Below are 18851 nucleotides of genomic sequence, written 5' to 3' on the forward strand. Positions count from 1 at the left end.
TAAATCTTATCAATTCCAACTGCTTTTCTAGTTTTCAGCTTTTGTATCTTATTGTAAATGCCATTGATATCATAGTTACATTTCAATACTTAGTATTAGTCACCTTCTCTATGTGGACATTTTTGTAACCAACAATCTTTACACACTACTGACTGAATAATGTCTTCTGAAGTACCTCGCATACACATTCCCGTTGTTCATTAATGATTCCTGGAATAACCTTCTTGGAACCTGCTTCTGCCTTAAATTACCTACACGTAAACTTCCTTTTTTTACTAAATGACTGCCAGCTATGCTTGCCATCATGTTATCCTTATCTGACTTCTTTGCCAGATTCAATTTCCTAGTAGGTTCCTTCAATTTCTCCTTACTTCCACATATATTTCTATTTCTTTCCAATCTGCACCCCCTTCTTAGTGTCCTTACTTCTCTGTTATACTATAGTGGGTCTTTACCACTCCTTACCGCATTCAAATGCATGTACCTTTTCACATTCCTCAACAATTGCTTTAAACCCATCCCACAGTCTGTTTACATTCTTATTTACGGTTTTTCACCGATCACAGTTACGTTCTTAAAACTCCTTCATGTCTATTTTATCAGCCGTATGATACTGCCTAATAGTCCTAATTTTACGATCTTCCTTTCTATCATATTTACTTTTAACTGCGACAAAACATCTTCGTGTCACCAATACCATCTATTACTTCGGTTTCTCTATAGCGCTCATCTGGTTTTATCCAGCACCACGTCCAGAATATTCTTCCCTCTAGTTGGTTCCATCACTTTCAGATTCAGTTGTCCTTCCCATAAATTTATCTGCCATTTGCTGGTTATGCTTCCTGTCGTTTGCATTACCTTCCCAATTGACATTTGGTAAATTGAGATCACCCGCTATAATCACATTCCTTCACATATCGTTTCTCACAAAGCTTATTATCTTATCAAATAATTCCGAATCAGCGTCTGTGCCGCGCTTTGCCGGTCTGTACACTCCAAAAATATAAAGTTAACTATTATCTTTAGAGATAAGCCTTATGCCTAGAATTTCATGTTTATCATCTTTAACTTTACGTAGCTTACAAATTCTTCTTCCACAACACTATAAGTGTGGACTTTTCCAAAGAACTGACTTTTGTCCAATTCTTCTATTATTGGATCGAATATCTACTTAACATCTCTGACTATGATATTAGGAGCTTTTCCAAGGTAGTCTTCTTCTTTCTCTACCACTATTCCCACACCTGTAGGGTCGCTGGTGCGAATTGCGTCGCACCTGTGCATTTTGCCCTGTTTTACGACATGCCCTTCCTGACACCAACCCTACTTGAAGGGATGTAATCACTAGTGCGTGTTTCTGTGGTGGTTAGTAGTATGGTATGTTGTCTGAATATGATCAGGAGAGGGTTGGGACAAACACATACACCCAGAAGCGATTAAAATCCCCGACCCAGCCGGGTATCGAACCCGGGACCCTCTGAACCGAAGGCCAGTACGCTAACCGTTCATCCAACGAGCTTCTCCAAGGTAGTATCGCCATTTAAAGGAATTCGCAACGCTTATTCACTCACGGCATGTTAGAATTTGACATCACTGTGATAACGAAATCAGGGAACCATGGCCTTCGAACGATAGCTAGCACACCTTCAAAATTCTCTGTGTAATGTTGAATTGAGCCAGGAAACCAAGAAGATGAAATAATATTTTCATCACTGTAGCATTCGTTGCTTTCGGCTAGTTCATTAATGAAACGTGTTACTCCCACATATTGTTCTGCGAGTCTTACTTTGGTTACCTTTCATCCATTGAATGCGGTCACGTTCTACACGAATGTGCGTATCAACCTAATACTCTTGAAATAACATCCCACCGAAATGACGTGCGTTGAATGGAATTGGTCGTAAATCAGCCTCCATTGTCGTTACTGTATTCAGTAAGTACTTAAACCAGATTAGGTCGAAACGTAAGCTTGAACTGAGCCATCTCAGTCCGAGTTTGATGATGGCGGCTAACATAAGGTGTATGCAATTATATATCAATATGATAACCATCGGTACCTGCTGGCATGGGCGTCCATATGACAGTTTATTATTTATTTATTATTATTATTATTATTTTTTGCTAGCTGCTTTACGTCGCACCGACACAGATAGGTCTTACGGCGACGATGGGAGAGGAAAGGGCTAGGAGTGGTAAGGAAGCGGCCGTGGCTATAATTAAGGTACAGCATTTGCCTGGTATGAAAATAGGAAACAACGGAAAACCATCTTCAGGGCTGCCGACAGTGGGATTCGAACCCACTCTCTCCCGGATGCGAGCTCACAGCTGCGCGCTTCTAACCGCACGGCCAACTCGCCCGATACTTCAGGCGATTCCGGTGATACCATGTTCAGATATAACCTTAACAACTCTTGAACAGCTAATCCAGTAACGCTTAAAACTTCGCATGATGAAGGGACAAACACGGTATTTGTGCCCTCTATTCCCAGTCAGAATAGTTAATAATCAGGACTAACACGACTTCTTACCTGAAAGGTCTTCCGTTCACAGGGCCTCGGGTCTTTCCCGTCCCATCGTCGCCATAAGACCTATCTGTGTCGGTGCGAAGTAAAACAAAATAGAAAAAAAAAAAAGAATCGTCTAAAAATGAAGATGTCAGGAGTCTCTATACTCTCAACGAAATGAAGATAGTTAAAAAGTTAAAAGGATATCTGAATCCTAGTAGGAAGTCTTTCATTCTTTCACGACTGGGCTAAGTGACATAGATGGCAGAAGCAATGGCCTTCTAAGCCCAATTTGACGGGTTCGACCCAGGTTCAGTCTGGTGTCGGTAGATTTTCGGAGAACTTTAAAAGTGTTTAAAATTCCAGTAGAACTTTACCATCGGAGCCAATCTGTTCTGCAATTTTCTTTTAATATTTGGGAAAGATTTTATTTCATTTGTGAATTTTGAATGACTGCTGTCACACGAAGAGTATTTCCAAGTAGAGCTCAGCACACTTAATCCTAGGTAAAACAAAAAAATTGTATTGTTATTGCCGGGATGAGTGGCTCAGGCGGTTGAGGCGCAGGCCTTCTGACCTCATCTTCGCAAGTTTGATCCTTGCTCAGTCCGGTGGTATTTGAAGGAACACAAATACGTCAGCCTCGTGTCTGCGTGTCAGTAGATTTACTGCCACGTAAATGCACTCCTGCGGGACTAAATCCCGGCTCCTTGGCTTCTCCTAAAAACGTAAAAGAGTATTTAGTGGGACGCAAGGGCAATGGCATTATTATTATTATTATTATTATTCATCTGTTTACCCTCCAGGTTCGGTTTTTCCCTCGGACTCAGCGAGGGATCCCACCTCTACCGCCTCAAGGGCAGTGTCCTGGAGCTTCAGACTCTTGGTCGGGGGATACAACTGGGGAAAATGACCAGTACCTCGCCCAGGCGGCCTCACCTGCTATGCTGAACAGGGGCCTTGTGGAGGGATGGGGAGATTGGAAGGGATAGACAAGGAAGAGGGAAGGAAGTGGCCGTGGCCTTAAGTTAGGTACCATCCCGGCATTCGCCTGGAGGAGAAGTGGGAAACCACGGAAAACCACTTCGAGGATGGCTGAGGTAGGAATCGAACCCACCTCTACTCAGTTGACCTCCCGAGGCTGAGTGGACCCCGTTCCAGCCCTCGTACCACTTTTCAAATTTTCGTGGCAGAGCCGGGAATCGAACCCGGACCTCCGGGGGTGGCAGCTAATCACGCTAACCACTACACCACAGAGGCGGACATTATTATTATTATTATTATTATTATTATTATTATTATTATTATTATTATTATTATTATTATTATTATTATTATTATTATTATTATTATTATTGTAATTGACAGAATTACTGATATATTTATATAGAGCATAATGCTAACAATTGCCCACGATCACATTATTCTGAGCTAATTTCTTCTTCCATTATAAGCTCTGTTTGATTGGATGCCTTTTCACAGTGGGCTCTTAAGTATGCTTGCCTCTGGGTGGGTCTGATATTCTAGGTGGCTTACAGGCCCCGCTCACGTTTATTTACAAGGAGTCCAGTTCAATCTAGTGGGCACATCGCAAGAATCACGAGTAGGGAACTGGGACTCACTGATTGCAATGCCTAATGAGAACGCATTCTGATTGGTTTGCAAGTTGACCACATAAGCTCTGGAAGTTGCCCAAGTCTACTCACGTTCGCACAGACAATGGGACTCCCCTTCATTGTCCTGGATTCAATTAGCTCTGATTTACTAATTATTTAGCACCATTACTGCCTTAGTGAATAGAATGGTGGACTGTAACAATGCCAGGGAGCTTTCAACGGCATGGCGCACGTTCCGCGTCTCTCACCGTGTTAAGAACAAGCGTGATGAACTCCAGTCAGCCAGCTACAATGTGCAGGACACATTGATGAAGTGGATGAGGTGAAAAGGTACACCACATACTACAATTACACTGTATCTCACTGTCCTTAATGTACTGACTGAATGTCTGTCCTCTGGAGTAAATTAACGGGTATTTCAACATTCTCTTAGGTAATTGGAGCTGATAATCGTGTTGTATTGTCCATTAAAACAGACGCCTCCACCACCTTAGTCAATGATTGCCGTTTTCTTTCCATAGAAAGCGGTATTGTCACTGTAAGGTATCATAATAGAACGATCGATAATACAGTCGAACACCCCCCTTCAGCGGATACCGCCTTTTCCGTGGGAAAATGTCCGTCCGTGTTCGCTAAAACAAGGTTGCAGAATCGAAAACTTTAACGGAAAAACATCCAGCTTAAATATAAGCATACATCTTTATTTAGATTATTCTAAATAATTTCTAACTAAATATTTGCTTGGGAAATATTACAAGTGATTTTACAGCCTTTACATTCATTATACCTTCGGAAAGAAATAATTCAGGTGGGTGTACAAATTTAGCACATTTCTCTTTACCGCGATACTCTCGAAAAGAGAATAGCGACCCAGCGTGACACACAAATTATTGATTCAATTTTCCTCAACTATCAGATATTTGCGATTTCTCGTGATTTTTCTTATAACATTGGTCCACGCACTCACAGTTTCTTTGAACCACTCATATACCGCAATGTCCCTCCTATTTATGTTTACTGGGTGATTGAAATGTTACGGTATTTCTGTCTCAACATTCAGCACATGAAAGTCTCTCACATGTCGAGTTTAACTGAACTATAGCTCATTCCATGTTAAGAAAACGGTATTGCTCTTATGGCAACAGGGTTGCCATATCGAACGTCTCTGCTCAACACCATCAAGAGAAAACGACGGCACATAAATTTGTGAAATTCAGAATATTTAAGTTCAGACAAAAAGCGGAAGAAGCTAAGCTAAAATTTATGTTTGTGTACTAAAGGGGACGGGGTGGACAAGGGCTACTTTTGGTTTGTAAAGAATTAGAGATAAACTCATCATCATCATCATCATCATCTGTTTACCCTCCAGGTTCGGTTTTTCCCTCGGACTCAGTGAGGGATACCATCTCTACCGCCTCAAGGGCAGTGTCCTGGAGCTTCAGACTATTGGTTGGGGGATACAGCTGGGGAGAATGACCAGTACCTCGCCCAGGCGGCCTCACCTGCTATGGTGAACAGGGCCTTGTGGAGGGATGGGAAGAATAGAAGGGATAGACAAGGGAGAGGGAAGGAAGCGGCCATGGCCTTAAGTTAGGTACTATCCCGGCATTTGCCTGGAGGAGAAGTGGGAAACCACGGAAAACCACTTCGAAGATAGCTGAGGTGGGAATCGAACCCACCTCTTCTCAGTTGACCTCCCGAGGCTGAGTGGACCCCGTGCCAGCCCTCGTACCACTTTTCAAATTTCGTGGCAGAGCCGGGAATCGAACCTGGACCTCCGGGGGTGGCAGCAAATCACGCTGACCACTACACCAAGAGTCTGAAGCTCCAGGACACTGCCCTTGACGTGGAAGAGGTGGGATCCCTCGCTGTGTCCGAGAGAAAAGCCGACCCTGGAGGGTAAACAGATGATGATGATGATGATGACGATGATGATGATGACAAAGTACTGTATAATATCCCTTAATCACGAGGAATTATGGGTGTCTAAGAGGGGGGTTGTTCACTCCTTGTAGGTCCATAAGAGCAATACTGTTTTCTTAACGTGGAATGAGCTATAGCTGACTCCGACCTTGTCAGTGACAATTTAAGTTATGAATGAAGTGATGCAAGCTGGGTTGGACAATTCCTTGGTAACTTGTGAGTAAACAGTTACTCGCACATTCCTGGGCAACTAGAATTCTTAGACCGTACACTAATTACAAGACAACACGGCCCTAACGAAAGGTTTGGAAAGAGGCCTGTACATAACTGTTAACTTCAGGGATACTACAGCATTCCCATGTACGTTTCTTTGTTTTCCTTGGAAACGAAATAGTAGAAACACCCGAAAGGAATTTCCGTATGTTTGCAGACTGTTATTAAGAGAAAGGATGGCAGAGCCCCGTGTAAAGGCAGTGTCCTGGAACGTGTAAAATGTCCGCTTAAAACAAGTGGACGAGACTAATCGCGATGTCCGCTGTCCGGAATTGGAGGTGTCCGCTTAAATGAGCCTTGTTTTACACGTGTCTTATGTAAAATGAAATCGGTTCCATGGAAAAATTTCGGTATAAGGAGGTGTCCGCTGTATAAATGTGTCCTTTAGGACAGGTTGGACTGTATCTAAACTAGGCAATTTTCAAACAATTGTACGACCCAGTGAAAAACAGGCGGATACTAACTGTCAGATCATTTGAGATTTTGGCACAGTTAGGTAGCCATGTAGTGTAGTATACGAAAAGTTAGCTGAGTGAAAGTGCACATCATTTTCAATCGAACATGATGAGTTCGCTGATTCACAATTCCAATTGGAAAGGATGACTTTGCCACTGAAGATTTTAGTTTTTAGAGTCACTACTTCTCTCACTGACCATTTTTATTTAGGCTAACCAATCGGGAATATTATCTTAAAATGTACACAAGCCGACAAATGGAAAAGGAATTTCCAAGATGCAAGCAATAAGAGTTGAATTTAATGCGATGCATAAAGAAAATCTTACGTTAAATGGTACAGAAATTGCGTGGAAGGGTAATAGATTAAGAAATACTAAGAAACAGCGGGAAACAATCCCGATAGGTAGCAAAACCTTAATGAAGAACAGGAATAGGGAATATTTGTTGAATTTGACGGGTGTAAAAATACATATTCACTTAATTAGACTGAATAATCTGTAAAAGTAAGTTTTCATAAATCTCGTGGACGTTGAAGTAGTCTTGCTCATTACTCTCCAGTATACCAAAGGATTTGACATTAACGCAGCAAAGTTCCGAGACGTACAGAGCCTGATCCTGATTTAAGCTTACTTTTATCAATCACTAGCATTTGTACACATTCTTCGCACGGGAATTTGGAGTGGATTACACGGTTCCTTTAGGAACTGTAACATATGGCGAAATGAGTTTTTAATGCCATTGTGCTGTCTCTGTAGATCGGTGGTAGAGTGTCGGCCTCCGGATCCAAAGATAGGGGGTTCACACGCGGCAGAGGTAGTCGGATTTTTTTGAAGGGCGAAAGAAAGTCCATTCGACACTCCATATCGTATGATGTCGGCATGTAAAAGATCTCTGGTAACACATTTGGTGTTTACCCGACAAAATTCATTAAACCGCAGCTATAGACGCCCAAGAGAGTTTCGGTTTACTCGGTCTGCCATCTAGTTGGCCAAAAGTAAAACGGAACGTGGAAATTGACGAGCAGACAGCCAGATAGCGTCAAAGTGAAATAGGGTGAAATAGGATAGGGTGACATGTTTGAAGTGAGCAAATTTATTTTCTTAAGAAAGCTCTTCCTTGCTTGTGCTAATCTACATTTTATGTCCTCGTTACGTCTGCCATCGTTAGTTATTTTACTACCCAAGTAACAATATTCATCTACTTCCTTTAAGACTTCATTTCTTAATCTAATATTTCCTACATCACCTGCCTTCGTTCGACTGATCTTCGTTACTTTTGTTTTGGACTTATTTATTTTCATCTTGTACTCCTTACCCAAGACTTCATCCATACCATTCAGCAACTTCTCGAGATCTTCTGCAGTCTCAGATAAAATAACAATATCGTCGGCAAATCTCAAGGTTTTGATTTCCTCTCCTTGGACTGTTATTCACTTTCCAAATTTCTCTTTGATTTCCTTTACTGCCTGTTCTATGTAAACATTGAAAAGGAGAGGGGACAAACTGCAGCCTAGCCTCACTCCTTTCTGGATTGCTGCTTCTGTTTCAAAGCCCTCGATTCTTATCACTACAGACTGATTTTTATACAGATTGTAGATAATTCTCCGTTCTCGGTATCTGATCCCTATCATCTTCAGAATCATAAATAGCTTGGTCCAATCAACATTATCGAATGCCTTTTCTAGATCTACGAATGCCATGTACGTGGGCTTGTCCTTCTTGATTCGATCCTCTAAGATCAGACGTAAAGTCAGGATTGCTTCATGTGTTCCTACATTTCTTCTGAAGCCAAATTGATCTTCTCCCAACTCAGCTTCAACTTGTTTTTCCATTCTTCTGTAAATAATAGGTGTTCATATTTTGCAGGCATGCGATACTAAACTAATGGTGCGGTAGTTTTCACACTTGTCAGCACCGGCTTTCTTGGGAATAGGTATAACAACATTTTTCCGAAAATCGGATGGGACTTCTCCTGTCTCATACATCTTGCACACTAAATGAAATAACCTTTCCATGCTGGTTTCTCCTAAGACAGTCAGTAATTCAGAGGGAATGTCATCAATTCCAGGTGCCTTGTTCCTATTGAGGTCACTCACAGCTCTGTCAAACTCTGACCTCAAAATTGGGTCTCCCATTTCATCAGCATCAACAGCCTCTTCATGTTCCAGAACCAAATTATCTACATCTTTACCTTGATACAACTGTTGGATATGCTCCTGCCATCTTTCTGCTTTGTCTTCTTTCCCTAGAAGTGGCTTTCCATCTGAGCTCTTAATATTCATACACCTAGATTTCCTTTCGCCAAAGGTTTCCTTGATTTTCATGTATGCAGCGTCTACCTTTCCTACGACCATACAACCTTCGACATCCTCGCACTTCTCCTTCAGCCAGTCTTCCTTAGCTACCTTGCACTTTCTATTCACTTCATGCTTTAATCGCCTGTATTCTTTTCTGCCCTCTTCATTTGTAGCATTCTTGTATTTTCGTCGTTCATCAATCAGGTCTAGTATCTCCTGAGTTATCCACTGATTCTTAGTTGATCTTTTCTTCCTTCCTAACATTTCTTCAGCAGCCCTACTGACTTCATTTTTCAAGACTCTCCACTCTTCCTCTATAGTGTTTCCTTCAGCCTTTTCATTTAGTCCTTGTGCAACATGTTCCTTGAAACAATCCCTCACTCTCTCTTCTTTCAACTTGTCTAGATCCCATCTTTTTGCATTCTTTCCGTTCTTCAATTTCTTCAACTTCAGATGGCATTTCATGACCAACAAATTGTGTTCAGAGTCCACGTCTACTCCTGGGAAAGTTTTGCAATCCAACACCTGGTTTCTGAATCTCTGCCTAATCATAATGAAGTCTATTTGATACCTTCCAGTGTCTCCAGGTCTCGTCCACGTATACAGCCGTCGTTTGTGGTGTTTGAACCAGGGAGTGGCAAGGACTAAATTATGATCAATGCAGAATTCAACCAGCCGACTTCCTCTTTCGTTCCTTTGTCCCAATCCAAATTCTCCTACTGTACTACCTTCTCTTCCTTGGCCTACCACTGCATTCCAGTCTCCCATCACAATTAGATTCTCGACACCTTTTACATATTGTATTAAATCTTCTATCTCCTCATATATTCTTTCGATTTCTTCATCATCCGCTGAACTAGTAGGCATATAGACCTGCACTATTGTGGTGGGCATTGGTTTGGTGTCTATCTTGACGACAATAATTCTTTCACTATGCTGGTCGTAGTAGCTTACCCGCTGCCCTATTTTCTTATTCATTATTAAACCAACTCCTGCATTTCCCCTGTTTGATTTTGTGTTGATAATTCGGTAGTCGCCTGACCAAAAATCTTGTTCTTCCTGCCAACGTACTTCACTTATACCAACTACATCTAACTTTAGCCTATCCATCTCCCCTTTCAGATTCTCTAACCTACCACAACGATTCAAACTTCTAACATTCTACGCTCCAACTTGCAGAATGTCAGTACCCATCTTCCTGATGATCGTCCCCTCTCGTGTAGTCCCCACCCGGAGGTCCGAATCAGGGACTAATTTACCTCCGGAAGAGAGAGCTGCATGTCCTCGGGAGTTAGTTACGGCTGTAGTTTCCCGTTGCTTTCAGCAGTGTAGCAGTATCAACACAGCTAAGCTATGTTGAGTATTATTACAAGGCCGTATCAGTCAATCATCTAGACTGCCGCCCTTGCAACTACCGAAAGGCTGCTACCCCACTTTCGATGAACCATTCGTTAGTCTGGTCTCTTAACAGATACCCATCCGATATGGTTGCACCTGTGGCTCGGCTATCTGCATCATTGGGACACGCAAGCCTCCCCACCGCGGCAGGGTCACATGGTTCGCAGAGTAGGGCATATAGAATACAAATACAAAATCTGCCTTCTTCTACGACTTCAAAACTGGCACACAATTTCTACGCCTGATGATTAACTTACTACATCTACAGGAAGCCTGGGAAGAAGAAGAAGAAGAAGAAGAAGAAGAAGGTGAATAGAGTAGCCAGAGATTACAGATGAGTGAAATTGTATATTTTTCTCATAATAACTTCAAATTGCTATTGGATTCACTCTTCTTCTTTTCCTGCCGCTTTTCCCACACCTATGGGGTCGCGGGTGCGAACTGCGTCGCACATGTGGATTTGGCCCTGTTTTACGGCCGGATGCCCTTCCTGACGCCAACCCTCTATGGAGGGATGTAAGCACTATTGCGTGTCTCTGTGGTGGTTGGTAGTGTAGTATGTTGTCTGAATATGATGAGGAGAGTGTTGGGACGGACATATACACCCAGTCCCCGAGCCAGAAGAATTAATCAGAAGCGATTAAAATCCTCGACCCGGCCGGAAATCGAACCCGGGACCCTCTGATCCGAAGGTCAGTACGCTGACCATTCAGCCAACGAGTCGGACTGGTATTGGATTCACTAATTTAGTTATAATATTTAAGTGCTCGAGAAAGTACCAACATTTTCATTAAAACTCCCGAAATTTTTACGTTCAATCTACCGAGTTTCTATTTGTAGACCTGGCAACACTACCTGCAGGTACTAAAATAATGACATGAGGGGACTGGACTAGTATCATTTTATGCCATCCTCACTTTACCCGCCCTTGTGTTGTTGGAACCCTCCTCCCCATCCCCCCTCTTGTTTGCAGGAGTGAGTGGAAACACGTTGCCGACAACTGATTAAAGCAGGCGGCCCATCCATCACCCATTACAATATCATTTGCCAATCAAAGCTGACGTAATTGGCAAGGAAAGCTCGTTCGTTAATTGCTCCGAGCACTTCTTGCTGCCCCCGGTCGGTGGCCTCCAGTGTTATGTAGTAAACATACACCACTCAGCTTAGTGAATACAAGATTACGGCCGGCATATTAAATAACTTGCACCTTATGTTTGAATCAGCAGAGACTGCCCTCAGACAACCAGGTCTATCGATTTACGACAGGATTTCAAAAACTATGGTGGTGATGAATGTGAATTTAGCACTGAAATACGGGATAATTTAAAAAGTGAAATAGCCCATATGTTTGGTTTCGTCGGAAGGTTTTTAGGAAGGGGAAAATCACTAAATATGCCCATGACATTTTTTGGTATTTTGCAAACTGGCTTTTGCTCTCGGCTCCCCGTACATACAAATTAAGTTTGTTTATATTCACAAAGCTAATGAACACTGGAATCCCTATCAAAATGCATACAATATCTTTTTTATTAATGTTAATCCTTTAACTTATTATTTTTTATAAATGTTGGTCAAAACATTTTCCCCGAAGTTTTATATTTATTATAAACATAGGTTATGGAGGAAAATGATTTTTAAAATTATTCACAGACATTTTGAACAGGCGCATCTTTTTGATAAAAACTTATGTTCTGAGTATATCTATGGCTACCGATTTGACTACTAGATTCGTATCGCGTAGCTGTGAGCTTGTATTTGGGATATGGTGGGTTTGAATCTCACCATCGGCAGCCCTGAAGATGGTTTTCCGTGTTTTCTTGGTTGCCATCTTTGCAAACTTTCATTTTAAATCCATATACTTGTACAGTTTGGGAGATATTCGCCAAAGTCCCAGTCAAAGTCAAATATTCCGAACTGTTGAGGATGCAGTCTGTTTCAATATCTCTCACGTGAGCAACGAGACTCATCATTCACTTTAACTACGCTCGCAAGTTCAACTAATCTTCTGTTTGTTAAAGTATGTTCCTCACAAACGTAGTCTTCTTTAGCGTTGTATTGGCAGAAGTGGTTGGTCTCCTTAATGAACTAACAGTGTCTTCCGAATTCCAACGATCTCTGGAACTATGTTTCAAAGTCTATTGTTTAGTGATCACTAACTTAGAATACATCGATGCTTTCGTCCACATTCATTCGCCCCGGCACAGACGCGCTAGAAGTGTTCACGTCGAAGTCGTCTCGCTGCAGCATCGAATTATTTCCCTTTCTGTACCTTCTACACTAAGTTGGCGGTTGTTCTCTTCATCTTGACGCATTCCATCGTTTACTTTCCGTCAATTATACTTTCATCCCGTTTGCTCTGCATATACCTCGACATTGTGAAATTTACTCTCTTTACTCAATATCACTCGCAAACTGTTCCACTGTAACTTAAAGTCACGTTGAACTCCGCTGTGGCTCCTAGGAGCAGCCATCTTATGTGCACTGAGAGTAGACTTCTTGGTTGCTGTAAAGGGCCCCATACACGCGCAGACTTAGTCGGAGATAAGTCTGCGCAAACCAGTCTCTCCATACATGTCTCTGTGTGAATGGCCATTAAGTCTGCCAACAAAAAGTCTGCAGGCAAGTCTCTAACATTCTGGCGCTGCTTGAACTCAGCCGGGCACTTTGCGACGAAAGCGCCCTCTTAGAGTTGCGGCAGAAAATGAATATGAACGAATATGAAACTGCAATCTCTCTTTGTTTCTTGTTTTTATGCGTGTCTTCTTCGTGCAGAGCGCAACATTATGTCCAAGTAACAACTCATCTTCTATACCGACTGTCTAATAAATTTCAATCCGTATACTTTTTTCAACCATCCGAAGTGCATAATCTTAAACAAACAACGGCTGAGCATGCCGTGTTCAACTGTCTCGGTAAATAATCATTTAGTCTGAGCGTGTGTGGGCAACCGCATACTTCCGAATTACCTCCCGGAGGCAAGTTTGTGGAGGTATGTATTCGAGAAGTCTGCGCGTGTATGGGGACCTTCACACTCATAACCATTGTCGTCTGTAGTTGCTTACACTGAGTGGCCAAAAGTTATTGGAAGACACTGAATGTGATGTTAATAATGAGTTGCTCCTCCGCGAGTCCTCAAAACGGCAGCAATACGGCGAGGCATCGTCTCTACAAGGTGTTGGAATCGTCCTGGAGGGATCTGGACCCACGCATCTTGCACTGCTACCCAAAATTATTCTTGTACAGTTTGCGCGGGGTTTAAAGAGCGTATACCAGCACCGACAGAATTCCCTAAATGCTCGATTAGATTCAGATCGGGGCATCTGGAAGGCTAGTCCATGGTCCATGCTCCTCCAACCACCTGCATGCCACAACAAAGCCGTGACGCGGCGCATTGTCCTGTTGAAATAGGGTGTCTCCATCAGGGCACTCTAGGGTCAGAAAGGAATGCAGATGGTCTGAAAGAATGTTCATATAATGTGCACCTGTCAGTGCTCCCTGCATCCGGTCAATGGGGTCTAATTGCGACCATGAGAACGCCGCCCAGACCAGAACTGATTCACCTCCCGCCTGGACAGAATTTGTTCACACACAGGGTCCATAGCTTCATGGGGCATACGACACACTCTCATGCGCCCATCAGCTAGATACAACAGGAACCAGGATTCATCGGACCATACCACACGTCGCCACTCCTCCAGCGTCCATTACCGATGTTCGCGGGCCCATGCACGTCGCTGAGCTCTTTGTCGAGGTGTCAGCAAAGTGACATGAGTCGGTCGCAGGCTGGTGAAGCCTATACGGTGCAGTTGTCTCCTAACAGTCCTGCTAGAAATGGGTTCCTGACTTCCAACATTCAACTGGGCGGTAATTTGGATCCTCGTGGCCCTCGAGTGCACCCAGTATGGTTCTACGGATGCGACGTGATGTCTCTTCGTTAAATACCTGTTGTCTTCCCGTGCGGCGGTTTACGCGGGTGGTAACATTCTCTCTGCGATATTGAAGATCCACCCTCGACACTGTTGACCTCGGAAACCGGAATTCGCGTACAATCTCCGCAATGCTATGACCTATGCGCCCTGCGCCGATGATCAACCTACGTTCAAAGTCGGTTAGCTCGCGACGTGTTAGCATCTTCACGACACTGGTGTCTGTAAAAGACTGCTCAGCTACAGCGCTCAGGGGTCATACAAGGTACATTATAATGACATACCCCTTCCCGTGAATGTTGGCCACACAGTGTATATGACCGCTCCCATTTACACATCATATGCCTCGACATTGTGAATTTTCTCTCGTCACAACTTAAGACGGGAATTTTTTACAATTTATCTTATCAAATGCTGATTATTACTCAGTTGAGATGATAGCCTGTATACTTACGAATCACTTGAATCGTTCGCCACCTTTGCCAATATTCTATTTCTCATTCTGGAGTTAAACTGCCTACCAATTCTTGCCTTAATATTCCCCTGCCGCGTATCGCTGGATGACGTCGCCTGCTGCGGATTATGGATATACTGATCTTGTTTCTGTCGATCATTGTTATTTCATCTGAATATCTCGTGTGGTTTAGAAATTATAAACTTGACAACACTCGCCTGAAAATGTGTCGGTCAACTTTCTGGGATGATACCCTGGTACTGGATCCAAGTTAAAGACGTATTCCTGAATACCTCAAGACAGACAACATTTACAAGATTCGAATGCGATCAGTACCCTTCTACGGCGCTGAATATGACCCGATGGAAAAGGAGCACGATGAGGTCTTCCATACCATGAGGTTTAGGATGTTTCATTGGGCACACAGATTGATACACTGTGACTATGTTTCAAACGAGAATGTGCATCGAAACCTTAATGTAACCCCGATTGTGGAGCAGTTCAGAAAGGCATCGCATTAAACGTATTATGCAGATATTTCAATTTACTGAAGAACACTTCAAGTGCAAAACCAAGAAAGAAGTAAACCCAGCGTTACAGTGTTTTGAAAAGAAAGTATTAGCAATGCCAGATTCAGCTAGGGAACGTGCCGTCACCAACCCATGCTCCCAAGTTACGAACCCCTGAGTTTTGTGGTATTCGACAGGAGTAGGCTATGTGCCGGCATCGAGTATAACCCTCTTCCTTCCTCATATCATATATCACGTCATTCATTTCGTTTCATTATCTCCTCTGAAGGGTCTAACGTCCGAATAGGCGTCCGGTCATAAAATCCCGCCACAACACGTTCATCTCACCTCATACCCGACCCCGGAGGGAAATGGGACAAGGCTTGGACAAACAATTAATTGTTAATACCCGTCTTTCTAAATGTTAGTACGACTCGTTGGCTGAATGGTCAGAGTACTGGGCTGTGGTTCAGAGGGTCCCTGGTTCGATTCCCGGCTGGCTCAGGGATTTTAATCGCTTCTGATTTATATTATTCTGGCTCTGGGACTGGGTGTTTGTGTCTGTCCCAACACTTTCCTCTTCATATTCAGACAACATACCACACTACCAGCCACCACAGAAACACGTAATAGTGATTACATCCCTCCATATAGGGTTGACATCAGGGAGGGCATCCGGCCACAAGTGTGGGAAGAAGTGGTAGGAAAAGAAAGAAGAAATAGAGACCTGTCTTTCAAAATGTTCTTAATTACGTACATTAAACATTTTCCTTCAAATGATATTGTGTAAAAATGTATTTGAAATGGAAATCTACAGACGGCTATATTCTTCTGAGTAAGCAGCTACATTTATGTCAGGAAGTCATAAAAAGCTTCGGAAATAAATATTCAGTATGTACTTCAACTGTAACATCTTCAAATGTATGCTGTATCAAAGTACATTCAAATAGCCCTCAACAAGGAAAGGAAACCCTTCACATCCCAATAGGCCTTAGAAAACATCTTCTGTTTGATATACGTGTAGATTATACTCTGCTGTATGAAAGAGAAACAAGATCCTTTGGCTTTGATGGTTTAACGCTACACTAACTACATTTTTATGATTTTTTCGAAGACGCCGAAATGCCATAATTTTGTCCCGCAAGTGTACTTTCACGTCCAGTAAGAAATGAGATTTGAGAAAATCTACAGACGGCTGTATTAACCTGGAGAGGGGCCTGATATTTATACCAGAAAGTCATAAAAACTTCGTAAATACTTCGTATGTACTTCAACTGTAACAACTTAAAATGTCTGCTGTTCCACTGTGACCATGATTCACGCAAGGCTGACGTATTTGAGTGCCTGCAAATAACCACTGGTCTGAGCAAGGTTCGAACCTGCCAAGTTGGACTTAGAAGGCCATCACTCTACCGCCTGAGCTACTAAACCTGGCATTAATAAAGAAATACGAACAGAGTTGGAGATGCGATGATACAGAAGGAAGCTATAGTTTTCATGGGTGGAAAAGGTAAGAGACTACAGCTTGAATACGCCAGTCGAATGATGGGAGAAAAGTACTGCCAGAGCTACCAACTACTGAAGAGATTAGAAAATGAAAGGGGAAAATGGAGATCTGCTACAAACTAATCACTGGATTGAAAACCACTGATAAATTCGCACCATCTGTGTCAAAATTCATCGGTTAAACCAATTACCCAAGCAGACTTGGAAAAGGGTGCTCTAAATGTCTGCCAGTCACGTATGGAAATATTCACATATATTCCACGCACACTCTTCTCTTCCTAATTTTGATGAGTTTTCAGTTCTTTTTGTTTTTTTGCTAGTTGTTTTACGTCGCACCGACACAGATAGGTCTTGCGGCGACGATGGGACAGGAAAGGGCTAGGAGTGGGAAGTAAGCGGTCGTGGCCTTAATTAATTAATTTGCCTGGTGTGAAAATGGGAAACCACGGAAAACCATTTTCAGGGCTACCGACAGTGGGGTTCGAACCTACTATCGAATATTGGATACTGGCCGCACTTAAGCGACTGCAGCTATCGAGCTCGGTTGTTTTCAGTTCTTGCCCAAAATTCTCGCATCCTTGTCTTGCCGGAAGTGTAAATTATACAACTCTAATGAATTACAAAGCCGCCTCTGTGGTGTAGTGATTAGCGTGATTAGCTGCCACCCCCGGAGGTCCGGGTTCGATTCCCGGTTCTGCCACGAAATTTGAAAAGTGGTAGGAGGGCTGGAACGGGGTCCACTCAGCCTCGGGAGGTCAACTGAGTAGAGGTGGGTTCGATTCCCACCTCAGCCATCCTGGAAGTAGTTTTCCGTGGTTTCCCACTTCACCTCCAGGCGAATGCCGGGATGGTACCTAACTTAAGGCCACTGCCGCTTCCTTCCCTCATCCTTGCCTATCCCTTCCAATCTTCCCATCCCCCTACAAGGCCCCTGTTCACCATAGCAGGTGAGGCCGCCTGGGCGAGGTACTTGTCATACTCCCCAGTTGTATCCCCGACCAAGGGTCTGAAGCTCCAGGACACTGCCCTTGAGGCGGTAGAGGTGGGATCCCTCGCTGAGTCCGAGGGAAAAGCCGAACCTGGAGGGTAAACAGATGATGATGATGATGATGATGAATTACAAAGTTAGATTTAAAATTAAGGTCGCTACAGTATATAATTTTAATTTATAAAAAGCAAACATGTTAAGATTATCAAAACTTAAGTTACTCCAAGGAAAATATAAATGCCTCCCTTTGGTTTTTATGTAAGGATTAAAAAATCCGGCCCCGCGGTGTAGGTGGCAACGCGTCCGCCTGTCACCCGGCGACCCCGGTTTCGATACCCGGCGGGTTCAGGGTTTTTTAAATTGTAAAGCATGAATATCCTTGGCCTGGGGACTGGGTGTTTGTGTCGACCTTAACGTTCCTTTCCTCACATTCAGCACTCTACACTTCCTCCATTCCAATTATACGCAGGTTCATATCACATGGTGCAAGTAGGGGCAAAAGATCTCTATAGGTCAACACACCGAACAAATAGCATTAAAAAGGATAAAAAGGCAAACATGAATACAATAAAGAACGAAATGAATCGTTTTCACGTTAATGGACATAAGTTCTTCTTTTACCTGTTACAGCCGATAATATACAGTAAAAGCCAAAGGCTGGCGTTTATACAAGTGGAGGTAGGTACCTTTCCCCTGGTGCACGGTCACTGCTTTATCCTACATAGGAGGCTTGTAGTGGTGTCTCAACAGCGCTCTAGTCCGCAGCGTCTTGGTAAGATGTGGCAATCTAACTGACGAGCCTATTGCTAACCTGGGGCGAAACGCTCGTAATTTCAAGATTGAAAAGGCCTAAATAGATCGAGTGTTAGGAGTATTTAAAGCATTCTAAGATATCAGTGGTCCGTATCACAAGGTTATGAACTTACCTTTTCACAAATACCCTCAGATTACACACAGTGAGTCACGTAACATTTTCTCGCCAAATAACTCGTAAACCGGCAC

This window comes from Anabrus simplex, chromosome 1 (assembly GCF_040414725.1).
Source record: "Anabrus simplex isolate iqAnaSimp1 chromosome 1, ASM4041472v1, whole genome shotgun sequence".
Taxonomy (NCBI): domain Eukaryota; kingdom Metazoa; phylum Arthropoda; class Insecta; order Orthoptera; family Tettigoniidae; genus Anabrus; species Anabrus simplex.